Raw genomic sequence first — 19,331 nt, 5'->3', positions numbered from 1 at the left:
AAGCTGCCCTAGATTCAGTTTTGCAGCGCTAAAGAAGCGCAGGAACTGAACAATGTGACGGCATCGCGGCGGCATGCATGCTTAGAAGGAGCGTGATAATTAAAGCCATTTTTTCAGATTTTTCATGAATTCTAACCGAATTTGGCCCAAATATGAAACTTTTGATGTTGATTTCAGAACTAGATTAAGTTTAGGCTGGCTTCTAAACGTGCTTAGAGGAACTACCAACTTGATATGCTGTACCACAGTGAAGTGCTCCAGAAGAACACACACCCCTGGAGTTGTTAACGGGCAAAAGGGTTGAGAATTGGGAGGGTTGGTACGAATTCATACGGCTGTGGCACCACAAGAACAGGGAAGTAGACGGGGAGAAGACGACACAAGTGCTAACTAACAACCGACAAAATTGATTAAAAGCCCAGAATACATTGAAAAGACCAACGGTTACATGCGCAGTCCAGAATAAGGATACAAAAGCGCCAGGCAATTACACGTGGTACGGCCCCACGAATCTAACTGATACCATAGTTCAATGCTATTTCAAGATAATCAACCTCAGCGTCAAGTACCAGCAATGACGGCGAACTCACGCATTCATCAGCTGACTTCCTTGTATGGAAGGCCTCCATAATCTCCCGGGAAGTCTTATCTTTATGTTCCAGAGAACGCTCGTTGGAATGAAGAATGGGACACATTTGTGGCTTTTGACATGCTTTGTCAGGTGCGTCCCCAAACCTCCGCCAAGTGACCTGGCATGCTCCTGGAGGCGTACATTCAGACAGCGTCCCGTCTGCCGCGTGTAATGTCGACCGCATGTCAGGGGAATGGTATAGACTACTCCGCAAGCACAGTCCACAAACGGATTGGAGTATTTCACACCACAAGCCTTTCTTCTCTCCCGCGGTGCATCACACCTCTCAATGGCGGCACATATCCGCCCTAGCTTATTCTTAGCCGAAAACACCATGTCCACCTTATAACGGCGAGCCACCTTCTCAAGGCTGTGAGACACTGCATGGATGTAAAGGATGGAGGCGAGCTTTTTCCTTCCCTGTGCGCCCTCTTTATTTGACCTAGTCCCCATTAGAGTTTGCTTCTTTACCATAAGAATCCGTTGCGACACCGAAGCCAGTACAGCGGCTGGGAACCCTGAGTTTTTTAGTCTGCCCACCTTACTGGCGGACGCATTGTCAATCGGATGGAAACAGGACTTTGTGAAAGCCGGGTGCAAGCATTGAACGCAATGCCATTCTTAATCAAGTTAGAATGACCGGAAGAAAAATTCAACAAAGGTTTGTTTGACCCTGGTGAAAACGACCACCACACATGGTTGTCCTCTATAATTAAAGGAAGATCCAGATGAATGCGTCCATTTTCGGGACCTTCACACGTAAAATTCAGGCCGCGTCCTCTTCGTTTGAAAACCTTCAAAACATCGACCATTGTTCCGATGGGATCACGACATTCCACAAAAACTATAAAGTTTTTAGAATAACAGAAAACTTTCGTCATCATTTTTCCCAAATCCCGCTCAAGGCGCCCATCGACCGCGCATGGAAGAATATTGCTCAGAACCGGAGCAACTCTTGACCCGATACAGATACCAGATTTATGAATGTACACACCATTGTTCCAGCGAATAAAGGTTCAGTTCAAATAAACGGCCAGAAGCTCAAGGAAACTATCGACTGAAATCCCGCAGCGGGAGATAACGGCAACTTCGTCATTTTGTTGCGTTATACAATCTTTACTCATTTAAAAAGTTGCACGTGCGGAAGCGAGCAGAAAGTCTTCAACGTCAATACTGAACGTTGAACTACCACGCCGATTATTACGCTTCCAAAACTCAACTACCATTCCCGAACTGCGAATCAGGAAAGGATCCGCAATGTCCAACGACTTGAGGCGCCTCTGCCGAAAGCCCGTCGCTTCATGCGGCCAAGTATCGCGTTCTGGAACAATGACCCGGAAGAGCACTTCGGGCTTATTTGTTTTAGCAGTAAAGAAACCTGAGCTTACTTTCTCGCGCCCCATTAACGGCCGAAGCTAAACGCCAACGATTGAATCACCGAGCAATTTGGAGCGCCTTCTTCCTCACAGCAGGGGGTTTAACAGAGAGTCGAGTGAAACATGTCTCAACTGCCTTGCTGGACTTCTCAGAAAACAGGCCTTTGGGTATAATCATAAAAAAAAGCCTTCTTTGTCCGAGATTATGGCCCTTGAGCCATTCGTCGAGAAGTAAGTCACGAATAAACGTAACCCATCGGGGGTTTCTGGCCTACCTTGAGGCTTGGTTACAACTCGAAAACAGTCCTTCAGGCACTGTGGCACACATTCTTCCAGAACAAGACGAGACACAGATCGAGACACAGCCAGTTTTCTACGGACTTCAAGGGGGGTTCAAAGCAGTGCTTTAGTCCGAACTACAAGACCTTGTGGTGGCAGTCCGGAACTGAAGACGGCCCCAAAAAAAGAACATTTCCTTCTTGGGCACAACCCTCCTACTTTTGGGAAGCGTCGGAAGCACAGAGTTCTGTGCTTTTCTGTGCTTTTAATAAATTTTGGCAGTTGTTAGCGAGCACTTGCGTCGTTGTCACTCCATCTACGTCATTGTTCTTGTGGTGTCACAGTAGTATGAATTGTTAAGATGCGCTGAAATTGCACAAAACATGGTCGATTCTTTTATTTAGTCTCCATCCAAAAACGCCCGCCGGGGCACAAATCAGCGCGGGAAGCTGAGTGTAGACAAAACTCCTCGTTGAAGACGCCTGTGACATGGGTCGCGCAGACGTGCGCGCTTAAACGTACTGATTCCAAAACATTGGGGGATGACTCGGGGAGGGAATGGGTTCATGAACACATGGGTTACGAAGGCTAACCGTGTGACGCACACTCTCTCCCGAGATTTTTCTTCCATGGTCATGGCTCGGTCCGGATCATGGGGGTAAAGAAATTAGGCGCGGCCGTTGCGTCAGATGCAGCTCTGGTATCGAGTGATTAACGCGGCGGCCGCGTTTCGATGCAGGCGAAGCGCTAAAGGCACCCGTGTGCTGTGTGATATCAGTGCAGGTTGAAGATCCCGTGGTGGTCGAAATTATTCCGGAGACCTCCACTAGAGCATCTCTTTTTTCCTTTGTTCTTTCACTCCCTCCTTTATCCCTTCCCTTATGGCACGGTTCAAGTGTCCACGAGATATGTGAGACAGTTACTGCGTCATTTGCTCTTCTGAGAACCAATTATTTTTTTTTATACCGAGGGCCTCTGCTAAGCTTTCCTTCCACCATGGCCCGGCTGGTGCATAGTTTTCTATGCCTGCTTTCTTGATACTGGTGAAGCTTCTATGGATCTCGCAAGTGCAATTTCAAAAGCCAAGTTCAGCCGCTGTGCTGCTTGTACTGCTAATCTTTTAGCAAGTGCAGGTTCTTTCTTTTTGTTTAGTCAGTGCCAGCATGCTTTTGCTATACAGTCAGCATCGCTTGAAGTTTGCCATTAAGATGGCAGCAACCGGTTCTACAAAATGCATAGGACAGCCGAACTCTGTGTCGTTGTAATGACCAAATTTAAGCACCACCCGAAGCGTTGGCCATTTCAATTGCTGTTTTATTTTCACGAGGAAGAAAAATCGCTTGATATGGCAGTGAATAAGCATTTTGTGTTGCTTGCCCACATGCGTTGGCCTTGAGCAAACTTACATATGCATCCGCGTCAGCAGCTGCCGGCACTGCAGGATAACCACACACGAACTTCGGCCGCCTGCTTGATGCTGTCTTTTTAACTACAAAGTGAGGTGCACATGTGCGCTTTTCGACGCCAAAGTTGCACAGCCGGGCGCAGTTGTTAGTGGTGATTTCCCCCTATCTTGACTTCAGACGCCTTATTTTAAACGACGCCGAAGACGCGTGGGAAGTAGACACAGCGGTTTTAACGGTGGTTTTTATAAGAGGAAAGCAGATGTTTGTTGTTTATATTACTGCAAGCAAAAACAAAGTTTGTTTTTCTAGCTTTCCTATTTGCGACATTGTATAGCGACCTGCACTGCCTTTGCTGTATGGGCTTGATAGGCTGGTGAAGCCGTGTGTGCAGGGGTGAAGTTCGCATACTGGATTCCCACACGCCAATCTCCCTAAGATAGAATGGTTTCCTTGCGGTTAAATTTTTTGCCGTTTGTCACCACGATTATAAAATTGCTAATATATTGAAACTCAACAAATGTGCACGCTCACAATGTTGCAATAGTGGGCGCATGGTTGTCCTGGAGCGAACTTTAGTACAACGCAGACAAAAAAGTGAGAATGATTTTTGTGGATAACGAATGACGCAGCAACTGCCCCGCTTCCCGGTGGACGCTTCAACCGCACCGAGAGTGAAGGGGTGACAGAAGAAGTGAAAGAAGGTAGATAGAAGGAGGCGCCGCATTGAAGAGTTTCGGAGTTGTTCCGCCCTAGGCAACGTGCACCGACATCGAATAGCACACGTGCGAGCGATGGAGGTTGGTATATGTAGCAGACTGAGCGCATAGATAGCCATGATTTGCCTGTAAATTGAGGAAAGCTTTTTTTTGCGGCTGGAGAACCAGCATGAGCTACATCGGAGACAGCCGATTGAAAAAAATTCCCTACTTGCCTATGTATTTCGTGTTTCTAGTATGTGTCGGTGTGTTTAAATCCAGGCGCCTATGCACTGCTAGAGAGTTCATAAGTGCACGAAATTAAGCAACAAAGAGCCCAGGCGGTATCGCAATTTGAACAAAGACTACAGAGAAAGGTTTTTGAAAGAACAGTGCAGAAAGAGCTATATACGAGTTGGCTCATTTACAGACACGTCGTACTACCCTTAAAGCTCATTAACACAGTCGCGCCCAGTAAAAAAATTAAAACGTAGGTACCTTGTTCCCGCACGCATGGTAGTATCCCTGGTGAGTGCACCGAGTAGCGATGATGATGATGATGTCCTCAGGCTTAATGGCACAAACCCACGGCGGAGGATTGGCCCAACAGTTCGCCGGAACTTCCTTTCACACGAAGAGCTGCTGTGTTTAAGCAACGCCCGACACGTACCAGTTTGGTTTTCTCCAACGAACTCCCCGAGCTTACATGGAAGTAGTAGTTCTCTGAGCGCCAAGAGGTGGCGCAACGCATTACGTACATCATCTGTTATTAATCCTAACAATGAAAGTGTGATGGGGGACTGTGTAAACAAAAATAAGACGCGCAAAAATGCGCCTCATTTAGTATCATGTTTCATTTCCAAAATAATACGGGGTGTAGCTTTTACGTCACGCTTGCCTTACAGCTGGTAAGTGTGGCATGAACGACAAGTGTTGCGCAAGTATGTTTTACAATAAAATGAGGCACTATATAGGGTGAATTTTTTAGAACATGATTTGTTTATCACATGCTATTGAAGCATTATTCCTAGAGAAGTTTACTTCCCCGGGAATATAAATTAGGCTGTAGTAATTTATGGCCTTGGCAAGATTCGAATTTCTTAGAAAACTTCATGGCTTCTCAAAGGTGGTGATCGTAGATAAATGTCGTGTGATAATATCTGAATGTTCTCGAGCATTGCAATGTGTGCAGACACCAAGTGAGGGTTGGTCATATTTTTATAACTTTTTTCTACACCTTTCGTCATCAGCATCTCAAACTGACGGGAGCTCGTATGCGAGCCTTCAAAGTTCGAAGGCTTCAAGCCAGTTTCGGTTGTTTTTAGCAGCAAAGCATTACCACATCTTATATCGTTTGTGGCAGCGCCTCATCAGGCATCCTCTTGCACTGGTGCACTGTGCTCAGCCTACATATCTTAAACTAACTGCAGAGAATGTTCACTGCAGTCGAATCAGTGCGACAGCACGGATTTTTGGCAGGTAGAAGGCGAGGAAAACATGACAGTGCCTCGGGGAGGAGCGTTCGCGCTGGGCGAACAGAAAACGCTACAAGGGTCGATTTTGCGCACGGTTGGTGCCCATCGAATTAGTGCCTACTTATAAATGTAGGCTGATCGCCTTGACTGTCAGCTTCTTTCTTGGCGAGGCCCGCATTCGACAGCATGCTCCCGATTTCACAATATCGCTGGATTAGCCTCTAGTCTGAATATATGCCTTACAAACATTATTTAGTCAGTCTATATACTCTCCATAGAAATATCCTAGACAACAGTCTATAGGCAATACGAATGCAACAGACAGTCAATAGATAATGTATAGATTAATGGCCAAACACTTTCGCAACACCTTTGTCTATAGACAGTCTATATACTACGAATAGATGCAAAAAAATATCTATAGGAAGGCAATAGAGTCTCTAAGAAGTCTATGAACTGTGTATAGACCATTTTTATACGAGTAACCAGACGGGTCCTTGAAGCAGTAACGTTTAAACACTGAAAAAATGACCCTCCGGTGGCCACGTCTCACACCTTTCAGAGTTGCTCCGCATGAGCCTTCCTTGCCCACCATGGCTGCAAATGGAGACAAAAGTCGTCGCCGCATGAAAAACACTTGTGGATGCCAAACTTCGGGCGTACTTGGATATAATAAGTTATATCCAAGTTTTTATTTACTGATAAACTTGATGCAGTACATAAGAAAATGTTTTTGTATTATTACAGTTCAAATAAGTTATTTTCCTTTTCTAAGACGGTGTGTATCTGTATCTTTCTGTATTCTGTATTGATGTGTTTTACTTTTGTCTGCTTATGATGTGTAATCATATGTACACTTGTGCTGCTTGCGCTGTCAGGGGGGCATAGCCTAGTCAGGCCCCATCAGGGCCTTTTGCTATTGCCTCCTGAGCCAATTTGTACCAAATTGTCTCAAATAAAAAAGAAAGAAAGAGAGAAAAGAAATCTGCATATTCTTCTTTTGAATACCTTCCAAATGTTTCCAATAATTCTGCGAACAAAAATTCTTCATTTTCCTCGTGTTCTTTTCTATAATTCTAAAATATCGAAATTGTTACTTCTTTTCCCGGAGAATTTGACCCTGACAGCACGCGAGAATCCTTAGTAGTAAATAGCTGCTTTTATTATGCTTCAGCTCATCGCAAGTTAATGGTTTATGTTAAGGGAGTACCAGCATTCGTGACGCGTGCTGCGCTTTCCCGTCGACGATTTGGGATTATGAGCACCTTTTTACATGGCAAAGTGTTGGAGGTACACGAAAGGAAATGGTCCCAGAATGATTCAGGCCTGCCGAGATACTTAACCTGCACTGAAGTCTCGGAACTAGTGCATTTCTGCCTTTCGCCGCTTTCGAAATGCAGCAGTCGAGGCAACAGTCGAACTCAAGACCTCGTGCTGACAAACAAAAGGTCGCACCACTGGACCAAGGCGGTGGTCATAGTGCGCTGTGATTGATGATTGAGTGGGGTATTGGCAATGAGTGCTTCGCGATATTCGCGCGCCTTATGTGCGCTGTTTAGATTGTTCAGTTTAATTTTGGGGTGGCTTCTGATCCTTCTGAATAACGGATGCACAAGCTCCGTGGTACATTATTACAACTGCAAGTAGAGAAATTGGTGCAGTGGTTAGGAGTGATGCAATAGAACAGTTAGCCTGCTACATAGTTATAACCAATGGTATCATAATAGTGACAGCAATTCCCAGTATAACATTCGTTTTCCTTCTGTTATTCATCGTTAACAAGAGCGTATAAGCAGGACAGTTTGGCCTGAACCCGTGTGGGCAATGGTTGCCACTTAGGCACATGGTGCAAGTGTAGTGCATGGAGCACAGTTCATCTGGCATCATGGCCTTCATGCTGACTCTTTCCAGAAACGGCATTGCTCCACTTTATGCATCAACGCGTGTTGGATACACTTGACCTTTCACTAGATGGAACACGTAAGATCGCAGGCGGTCACTGCATATTAATTTCCCAATAATTTCAACATTAGATTTGCAGATGTCATCGCTTAGACCAGCAAACTGCAGCTAGAAAGCGGGAGACACTGGGGCGTATCTTACCCATTGTGCGGGTGGAAGGTTTGTTCTGTTAAGTTGTGACGGAGCACAATTGTTGACTTACGCCGCTAAAAGAAAACACTTCATCTTCAAAAACACTTCAGTGAAAATACAAGAGCAGCGGACTGGTATTTGTGATCTCCAAATTTACATTTTCTTTTTTCACTTAGTCCAAAGGAATGGGCACAAGCGGGTCATCGATAGGCAAGTCCTCGAGGACGCTCTCGTCACTCACTGGAGGAGCTGGGCTGTACGTCGGCAGATCAAGCGTAGATGGACTGGATGGTGGGGTGGACGGCGGGCTCGGCGCTACGTAGAAACTGTCGTTTGGGGTGGCGGCCTCGAGAACCTCGTCGCTTTCTTCGTCTTGCTTAGCGCCTTCACAGCCAGTGCCGTCTTCTTGTTCATGGCCATAACGGCCGGTTTCTGGCTCCATAGAGCTGGGACTCTCCTCCTTTCTTCCGCCGCAGCACCCATCGGAATTTGGCGCCGCTGGCAGCGTACTTGGCGGCTGCGGACGTCTGGAGCAACCTTCGCCGTTGCGCTGGGCCGGAATGGTGTCGGTTGTTGGTTGTGGCTGCTGCAAGTTGGTGATATCGTTCAACGGCTGCCTTGAGGCTGCTGGCGGAGTCTGCGGAGTCTGCGCGTCCATGATGTTGTTGTTGTAGCCTTAGAGAGATGAAACGCGTGCTGAAGGTGGCTTTGACTTCGTCGAGACTGCAGCTCGTCTAAACGTGCGATGCTTCGTTGCACGAGGCAGGGGCTCGGTGCTCTGCGTGGCTCGCGGAAGTTGTGCGGGAAAAACAAATTTCGCCCATCAGGTGTCTCTCACAGATGCCTGCCCATGCAGTCACTTCCTGGTGAAATTAAAAGTGGCGCAGTGACTGAGAAACCAGGCAATGTCATAACAAATTTCTGAGCTTGCACACTATACCATAAAACACACGCGAACGACTCGAAAGTCCGGTCATTTCGCTTTCACTGCACCGGCGAAGCCGAAGATTGTATCATATAAACGGAACAGTTCTCTTCTTACATTTGGTGATGAAAAATTTGACGAAATATTCCTCTGAAATGTTGCAAGTTTTGCAGAAATTTAAAACACGTAAATTTAAAAACACGTAAAACACGTAAACACGGCGCAGTTGAGACAATGTTGGGAGGCTGAAAATTCGGTGCCTCCTCTCTAGGACGAAGACGAAGACGAAGTGCATCTACTCGGACGCTGTTCTGAGACCCTCTGACAATGTTTCGTTCAAATCATCACCTCTGCGGCTGCAAACGCAAACCTCTACAGCGGTTCGATAGACGAAGGTTTCAGGAGTACATGGATACCAGCCCTTAAGATGTGAGTCAAGAAACCATAATTGTCCGACATTTGTCACAGGTGCTTTGCCTGACAATATGGAGGGTTTCGTAGGATACGATCCCGACGAGACGAAAGTTCGGAGTCTTCAAGAAGCAGATGAGAAAGGAAAGGAAGCCCTGGACCAAACATTGCTGATGATGAACGATGACGTGCAATATTGACGATGAAGATGATGACGTCGAACATGGCAAGGTGAGCCCAGGCCAAGGTAAAGGCATAGTCCTTCAATGCTTTTATGGTCATGAAAGTTCTTCGTAACGCTATGGGAGAGCTTCATATGTTGACTGCGCCTTCCACGAGGCGGCGCTAAGAGTCCTGGGGGGGTAGAGTTCCTGTATATGCTCCCGCAGGGAGCAGAGTTGCGCGAAGGTCCGCCATCATGTTCCAAGCTGTGCGGGAAAGCCACTTCTCGTACGTAAAGGGGCTGCGTAGCTCGCTGTGTAGGGCGCTTGGGCTTTTTTTTCTGCTTTAAATAGATTGACCTGATGGCAAGTTTGTGAACGTAACGCTGAAAACTAATCTGTGATTTGCCGAGGGTGTGCATACAGCACGAAAAAAAAAATCGCGAAAGGTAAACAGCAAATCGTAATCATGACAAACTGACGAAAAAAGACTGGAAATGGCCTGCGAGTTTTTTTTTTCTTTCTGGAACAAGTAGTTTCAGAAGAAAAAACAGTTCCGTTCCAGATGAGGCAGCGTCTGTCCCGTCCTGTCTTCCTGCGTTCACGTTTTAAGAACAAAATATAGCGATGAATTACTTTTTTTTACAACTAGCACCGCCGCGTGTTTCGTGCGAGTTATGCGCGGAAAATACGAAAACGCATCTCTCTAGAACCGCATTAAAATAATTGTGCAACTTCTTGTAGGCAACCAGACTAAAGCAACGCCATTGCATTGAACGAGGAGAGTCTGACATAACGAAAAAATTAACACTCATTTGCTTGTCCAACACATTTCACCAAATGTACGTACCCCGTTGCTAAATGCAGTGATAGGGCGGATCTTTAAAGGACCTTGAAAGTACTCCTACACGTAGATATTATTTAACTTTCCTCATTTTTATCGAAAAGAACTATCGTTTCACCTTAGTTATTAAATTACAATAGTTGTTGATTACTGTGGTAGGTTTTCCTGCCTGCTTCATCCTTATTGCTCGGAAAAACTAATTTAATGTTCCGTTTTGCATTTTTGTACTCCGTCTTCGTAGTTTCGGCTTAGGTTGCAGTATCAAAACATTTCGCGACTCCTGGATTTTTTTAAAGGCGAGGTTATAGGCTGATTTGCTGTCTTCTAGCAGAAATTATTCGCGGCATCAAGATTTGCGACACTTGTTTACATGCGATTTTTGCCAACCCTATCCTCACATCTCTCACTTAATCCTTGTCAGATGGTTCTTAAGGGCATTTTTACTAAGAACAGTAGTTTATAGCATAGGCAGACAAATGGTTTAGGGGGTTTAACTGCCCAAAGCGACTCAGGCTATGACAGGGAACAGTACATGGCCTCTAGAATTTCGGCTCCATCGAAATTCGACCGCCGCGGCCGGGATCGAACCCGCGTCATTCGGGTCAGCAGCCGAGAGCTATAACCACTAAGCCACCGCAGCGGCTGCATAGGCAAATTAAATGTTTATGCAGGTGAGACTGGCATCGAAATGTAGCAAAACTTTGCATGGAATTTGCTTCTTGAACATTCATTGTCCCTTATATTTCACCTCGAACCATCACTACAGAAGGCTCGAAGGCTCGAAGCAGCAGTAGAGTAAGCAGAGCTTGCCCTCGTGAAGGGCCAAAAAGTTGCAAATGCAGATTGTAAAATCTGTACAATTTTAATGCAGTGATATGCTACAAATACTGCTTCGAGGGACAGGTATAGGCTCAAACTAGTATCCATAAAAGGACACTAAGTGAAAGATAGACACACAAGATTTTCGTTGCCTGTTCCGTATTTGATAATGTGTGTAAGTTAGAAAAAAACTAGTGATTTGTTCAAAGTAAACAAATGTCGACACATGAAAAATGTTTTTACCAATGCAATTCTGATTTCGCTGTCGAAACAAGCAAATGTTGGTTGTGATGGCACTGGTAGATCTTGGAACATGTTAGAAATTTTTATTGATTTATCAATACTTTAAGCCTTTCACAGCCGCAAGCAGGAGAGGTTCATTCTCAAGAGCCACTTGAGGCGCCGACGCAATTCGGCCGCCGACCTTCCACATAGCACTGCGTAAAACGCTTTGCCGTTTCCCGTGCTGTTGCTGCAGTTTGGCGCACTGCACCCAGTCATAGCTGACGACTGCGTCCGTCACTGCCACTTCAGAACACCAAACCTGACTCCACAGGTGTGCACGGAAAACAAATGAATGTAGCCGACAGCGCGGGCTCACATCGGCGGGCGTCGAGCTGACAAGGGTTCGCTCGGCGCTGCACCTGTGAAGTCAGCTTCTCCGCGGAGTGTAGAACACACGACGTCACGAAAATCATGTGACCGCCTCTCGGCGAATGGCGTTCGGAGCGGCGAGGGAAAACAGACGCGCAACTCTGCTACCTTTGGTAGCATATACAGTAACTCTATGTGGGGGCAACGACGCGAAGAAGCGAGCGTCTCTACGGCCGCGAGTCTACGGGCCGGCGCTGCGGCAGCAACTATTTTCTCCTTTAACTTTGTCTTCGTTTGCAAATTAAGTACAGTGCACGTGACGTGCAAGCCTGCGATGCCGAATACTTGCTGCGTGACGGGTTGCCGCTCAGGTTACGGAGGTACGCAGGAAAAGGCCTCGCTTTTCTGTCTACCGAGCGACGCCGAGCAGCGTAAAATATGGAAGCGGGCGATGCCCCGACAGGTAAGCGGTGGCTTTACCTTCGACTACAAGCATATCCGTCTCTGCGGGAGTCATTTTGCCCCGCGGATTTAACTCGATCGTACGAGTTCGTGATCAACCGAGAAGCAGTGTGTCGCCGCAACGCGAGAAACGAACTCAGGCCCGACGCCGTCCCACGCATATTCGAAGGCCTACCAGCGTACTTTAGCACAAAACTGTGACGATGCTGCATTTCAAACAGCTGTACTCTTCAATGTGCTTAGGGCTTTTGGTGCACAAAGCGCTACTTCAGGGGGTCAAACCTAACCAGGTATCATGTGGCGTCCTTGAATTTAAGGGTACAGAAATAAAATAAATATTGCTCTGACTGGAAATTTCGAACCCCCGGCGGCGCGAACGGATCAACTTCGCCGGCCACTGCACGAGAGCACTGTGCTATCGCAGCAGCCAATCACGCCTCGTGTTGTTGTTGTTGTTGCCTGAAAAACGATGGCACATACTCACGGTGGGAGATTGGCCAGGGTTTGGTGCAGACCCAAACAAGAAAAAAGCTAAATTGCTAACAATCTCGTGCTGCGCGCATTTTACAGCCGGCCAAATCTTTAGCTGACTTTCGTGACAGCCACGTTTTCCGTGCTGCTGCCGCTTATGGTTTGGTTTGGTTTGGTTTATGGGGATTAACGTCCCAAAGCGACTAAGGCTATGAGAGACGCCGTAGTGAAGGGCTCCGGAAATTTCGACCACCTGGGGTTCTTTAACGTGCACTGACATCGCACAGTACACGGGCCTCTAGAATTTCTCCTCCAAAGAAATTCTAGCCGCCGCGGCCGGGATCGAACCCGCGTCTTTCGGGTCAGCAGCCGAGCACCATAGCCGCTGAGCCACCGCGGCGGCCTGCTGCCGCTTATGACGGATAAAACTTGCGAAAATACCAAATCTAAGCACAGGCTCACTAAGCCCGTGCCAAATATTGAGCTTACCGCAAGTTTTCTTCGTCGTAAAGCACAGGAGCGCAGAAAAAGCGCCCATCGAACATGCCAGCTAAAGATCTGGCCGGCTGTACACCGTCGTCTTCATCAACGTCCATCGGTTTCGGACTGAAAGCTCCAACCGCCGCTATAAACTCCTAAACGTTCATGATGTAAAAAATAGCGCACAGGGAACACACGGGACGGAAAGTAAACGACGCAGACAAGCGCTTGTCTGCGTCGTTTACTTTCCGTCCCGTGTGTTCCCTGTGCGCTATTTTTTACATCATGAACGTTATCCAACTTGCCCAACTTTCCGCTTTGCGGAAACTGCTAAACTATTTCATTAAAATATTTTCACCACCACCACCTTCGGAAGAAACACATCAGACCAGCTTACCCTCGATCAGATCTTAACTTCAGTGTAATGTCGTCGCCAGACGTGGAAACGACGCAGCAAAGCAAAACCATGAGCCAAACAGGCTAAACACATGCGTTCGCACGTGTGCTCGGTTTAACCACGTTAAACACCTAGCGCTTTTTATTTTTTGTACATGTTTCTAAGTGATTTGTATCATATCATTTTCCGTTTATTGCGTGGCCGCTCACAGCTTTTATTTTGGTAGCGCGAAGACAGCGCTTGAGCAATGTACAACAAAAATCACAATTTCCTTGCACTCCTCAGCACCTCCGTAGTCACAGCGTGACAAAGTGTAAATAAATTGTTTATGTAGCAAGAGTCTTCAGCAGCTGGCTTTGCCACCTCCGAAAATGTCGGCAAAAATAAAAATAGATAGAGATAGCACCATCAAACTACCGGTGCATTCGTCACGTGATCGCTTTTGTAGCGCGCAATCCAGTTCTAAAAATGCCGAAATGACGCCCTGTTTTCAGCATTATTGAGATTGCAGTATTTCTCACAAGGTAAACGCCAGCCTTAAGCAGCCTTGTGCACTTGAATGAAAGCGAGGACTCGGCCGAGACAGGCGCAACCCAGACACATATAGATATGCTACTGACCGCTAGGCTAGATCTTCCAAAGTGACATTGCAGGCGGATTGCAGTGAAAATGAATGCGCAATCTGGATCCATGTATAAAAATCACTTTTTTGTAAAAAGCAACGAGAGAAAGTAAGCGCGTTAATTGTTTGCTAGAAAAGAGCCGCTAACTATGTTTACTAGCAGCCATCGTCGATCTCACAGGGTTTTTAGTGTCTTGACGTTGCAGCCAAGCTTTCATGTGATAACCAGTAAAGTAGCGTCCATCCTAAGCCAGAGTACCAATCCCCAGAAAGCACAACTACCAAGCGAATGAGAGCCTGTTGGCCGGCAAAGAGCCGCTGCGAACAGGGCTCGCGCAGCGACTGGTACCCCCTCGCCGACAGCCAAGCCACTAGCGGCGCGCGCTGTCCCTATATGAAACTTTGAAGGACTATGGTAAAGGCTTTCCGAGACTCCCGGTGCTGGAAACTGGAGAAGTCGTGGCCATTATCAGAGAAGGAACGGTTTGGACTTGGAAAAATAGAGAGGAAATGTATGAAAGGTTGCAGCAGCCATTGCATCAGCCACTGGGCTGCCCGACATAAACACAGAGTTCAAAGTCGGGCTGTGTTTAGAGCAAAATATCATCGTGGTAGGGACAAAGAATATAGAATCGGCTCGCCTATTCCTCGGAGTGCTAGCAATAATGATAAACCGTTGCAAATATTCGATGTGCGCTTGCGTCGAACCTCCAGGGGACACATGCAAATTAGTACTGAGGGGCATTAATCTGGAGGAAAGTGATGAAGAGATCCGAAGAAATATTAGAGCCAAAGAGGCGGAAATCCTGGCTGTAAGGAAATTTGGAAAAACGGCTACAGTGGCGGTAACCTTATCGGCTAGAAGAGTTCCTTTCAAGTCTAATACAACGGAGGGGAAATGCACTGCTACATTTGCAAGAAAATGACACCGGCCTGCTACGGGTGTGGGGAGGTGGGCCACAAGGCCGACGTTTGCCCCAACCAGGAGGCAACGAGATGTGAACTGTTCGGCACACGGTATCCTATGGCGGGACACGAATGTGTAGTGGGTTGTTCAGTGTGTAACGGCGAACGCAAAACCAAGTCGAACCTTTCGATGCAGAAATTCAAGACTCCGAACATTATTAAGAAGAGGTAGGCGGAGAAGATTCGTGATCTCGGAGTTGCAAAAGACCGGTAGTCAAGGCCCAGGACCATGTTCGAGGCGGGCGCAGCTAGCGGCCAAAGATCAAGCAGCCGGTGGCGCTCGGCCTGTTGGGCAGCAGTCGACAGCAGCAGAAGCGGAACAAGAAGCGATACGAGGGGAAGACCAAGGACGAAAGAGCGGAAAAGGTGAGCTGGGCAGTGCGAGTTACCTCGGGTCCTCAGTTGTTGGGAAACAATAATGTGTGTAGAGAACTCAAAAAAGAACTGGAACATTTAAAAAAAAAATCGTAATGCTAAGAAGGAAATAGAAAATTTAAAAATATTCATTAAAATCGATGGTGCAGGGCCTGTCCCCAAAGCTCCGAACCGAAACAAACGGGGCTTGCCGAAAATAGCTTCAGAGAAATCAAATATATGGTCATACAGATGAAAAGACAATTTAAAACAGGAAAATTCGCAGATGCATTGTAGCCTGGGGCAAGTGCAACTCGCTATTCAGCGGTTACAGCCCTACCAACATCAGCTTCAAAAGGCAGTAGGCATACAGCAAAATGAAATAGCACCGCTTAATATAAAGATGGACTGGAAAAATAAGGCAAGAACTGCGCTGGTCAAAAGGACCTCGGTCAAGAGTTGGACTGACAATACAGTTTCAGAGGATGACGACGATGACTCTCCCGATCAAGATGAACAGTGATAATCGAAAAACAAATTAATAATTTGACAGTGGAACTGCAGATGATTTAGGAAAAAAAAACAGGCCCCATTTCAGCAATTTGTAAACAGTGGTGATCTCAAACCCGCGGTAATAGCGCTTCAGGAGACAAATGCGGGCGCGCAGATCACTGGCTACAATACCTTTAATCTTCACCCAAGCTTGTGCCTATTAGTATGCAAAGAATACACGGCTCACGTCGCTGATCTGGTAGTGAAGCGGGTAAAATATACTTGGATAGAAATGTCACTGGTTGATGTAGAAAACAAGAGTACTTGGATCGTAAATATCTGTAGCATGACGTAGGGTACAAGGCGCAGGTGCTACAAAATTATTAGAAAAGGCAAAAATTGTGGCTAATGAAGATACACTGAAAATTAAGCGACTTCAAAGCCGGAAGCTATCTATGGGACTACTCGTATGAGATTGCGAAGGGAAAACAGCAGATGAAGTCACGAATGACGCGCTAACGATCCTAACAGACCCAAGCGAGGCGACTAGAGTGGGCAATAGTGTATTCAAGGGCACAAGTCGGGATTTATCACTAGGCAAAAATCTAAGACATTGGGCCTGAGACAACTGGGAGGCGATCATTTTATCCTGCACACTAGAGTGGAGTGCAAGGACAGCAGGAAGAAGGGGGCAGCGAGAATCACAAGTTGGGGTAAAGTCACTGAATGCAGGAGCGAAAAGGAGGAGCATAGAATTGAAGATTATGAGGCAATTATTTTGGGAGGGCGTGGAAACTCACACCAGAAAGATTAAGACAACGGAACATTTTCCGGCCATTGATCCGCACTTATTGCACCTATGGGAAGCGAGGAGAGGTCTCACAAAGGGGCGGAGGCGGCGGAAGCTAAAGAAGAAACTGAAGAAAAGAATAACAGCGCTTACAGAGCACGCGGACGTGTATGCCTCAAATATGGCCAAGGCTGACTGGCACAGCGTCTGCGATTCTTTCAAAGGCAGACTTAACCTCAAGATAACCTGCTCCATACTGAGATGCCTGATAGACCCAGGAAATAGCGAAACAGACCACAAAGGAAATCTGTTGTCGGCCATACACATATTTCAAGGGGAGCGAAAGGGAGCTCATAGTAGAGCTTAAAAGAACATGCATACAATCTAAGGGTGTCGATCCGGACAGGGAAGAATACACGGGCACACAGAATGAGGAAATGGACAAAGTGATCACAACATGTGAGGTGTGTGTCGTGCTCTTAGAGATGAGGAGAGATACCTGTCCTTGCGGAGATCGCGTTGCCGCCAAAAGACTAGCTAACCTGGACGACAATTCCTTAGAGGCCACCACAGAATTTTTAAAGAAATGCTGGTCGGAAGGAAAAATTCCTGAGCAATTAAGACGCCAGGAGTTCTGTTTATTCCTAAACACGGCAAAGACATCTGTATTGAGAATTTGTAGCCAATATCGCTAATGTCATCCACCAGCAAGTTGATGGAAAAAGTTGTGTATACAAGAGTTTACAGACACTGATAAAACAGTCCTCTTCCGAAACACGATGTTCGGTTTAGGACCAAGTTTTTCGAATCATGATGTGCATTTACAGCTAAAAGCAGAAATCTTCGACACTACTATAGGATATCGGACCAGGGCAATTGTAGTATTACACCTCAAAGGTGCATTTCATATTGTCAAACATGATATCATAATTAAAAATTTACGGGACTTCAATTGCGGTGTAAGGATGTTCAATTACAACAGAGAATTTCTCTCGAACCGGAGAGTTAGGCTCAATGTCGGAGAAGTGAAGTCAAATTTCACGCTACTGGGAATTAGGGGCTCACCGCAGGGGCCAGTACTGTCCCCTTTGCGCTTCAACATTAGACTCTTAGGACTACCATGTAGGATGGGCAGCACACATGGTGTCAAACAGGCGCTGTACGCTTACGTCATTAAGATTTGGATCTCCGGAGGCTTAGTTGGAAGTATGCAGGAAAGACTACGATGTGCAGCAGATATCGTGTAACAATACTCTAACAGCTGCGGACACCAATGCGCACCCAACAAATCATACTTGCTAATATTTAGGAAGAAAGAAGAATCTGACCATCTCATAGTATTTGTGGGCAGAGCGCAAATTCAATCGGTGCCACTTGATAAAATCTAAGGACTTTTAATATATGCCAATTGCAACAACGTGGAAATGATTAGGTGATTGTAGGAAAAAACTGAGCAGGTCGCAAGAATGATTAGTAGGGTCCAGGAGAGCAAGATGCCAGACTAGTTAGTGATGCCTGTATTGAAGAACTCAGTGCTAAAAACCGACGAGGGACAGGAGAGAGGACACAACACTTTCAAGACCGCTACTACCAACTGTTGATTCATGGTGTACGAGGCATAAAAAAGGGAATGGCGAGCATGCTCGTAGAGAGGGTAGAAAATCCACAGCAGTCGAGCAACGACGTATTAAAAAACATATCTAAAAAAACACATTCCGCAGAACATACCTGTACAGACGTGTCACTCACACAACGCAGGGACAAATTCCTGATATAATAAGCCTTTAGAAGGAGCCTAGTGTTATCATTTCTGCTCTTGCCAAGAATCGTGGTCTTCTGAAATCTTGCCGTGCACGTGCTGTCACAGGAACCAAGATGCCGCACGGGATTCGCATTAGTATCCTTATTTTATACGTTATTGGCATGCTCCTGTAGCCGGTCCTTAATGCAGCTGCTAGTTTGGCCAACGTATGAAGCCCGGAAAGCGAGGGGGAGCTGTGAACCACACCTGTAGCACATCTAACGTAGGCAATCTCCCATGCCTCTTGTTGCAAACGCCGCCTGCAAAAGCAGTGATGCGAGGGCAAAGCTTTGACAGCTTGTCGGGTGCAGAGAACACCAAGGGCATGTCGTGACTGCCAGCCACTTTTTTCAGGTTGTGGGAGAGTTGGTTTGCTTAAGGGACCACCACCGGCTTTGAGGAAGGCGGCTGAGTTTTATTTCGGGCGAATTTTTGTTTCTTTATGAGGGTTTCACCGATAGCTGAAATGAGTGGTCCAGGGAAGTCTGCTGTTAAAAGTCGCGAAACCTTTTTGTTAAAACTCTGTTGCATTTTATGATGGCAAGATTTTTCAAGCCCACGATCCAAGCAAAGCGAGGCTACAGATCTTTTTACCACCTTCGAATGTGCCGGGTCTTAGCTGAGCAACTCTTTGTTGGTTCTGGGGAAGTGCGTCGAGCAAAGATGGTCTCGGCAGCACATAAGCTTAAGGTCTAAGAAACGCAGCACCTGATCATGAGGCAGTTCATGGGTAAAAGCTAAACCTTTCGCCAGTTGCTTGAAGGTAGTTACAACCACTGAAACAAC

Source organism: Amblyomma mixtum, chromosome 3 (assembly GCF_055824585.1).
Source record: "Amblyomma mixtum isolate Tamu chromosome 3, ASM5582458v1, whole genome shotgun sequence".
Lineage (NCBI taxonomy): Eukaryota > Metazoa > Arthropoda > Arachnida > Ixodida > Ixodidae > Amblyomma > Amblyomma mixtum.
Note: the sequence above shows the minus strand (reverse complement) of the source record.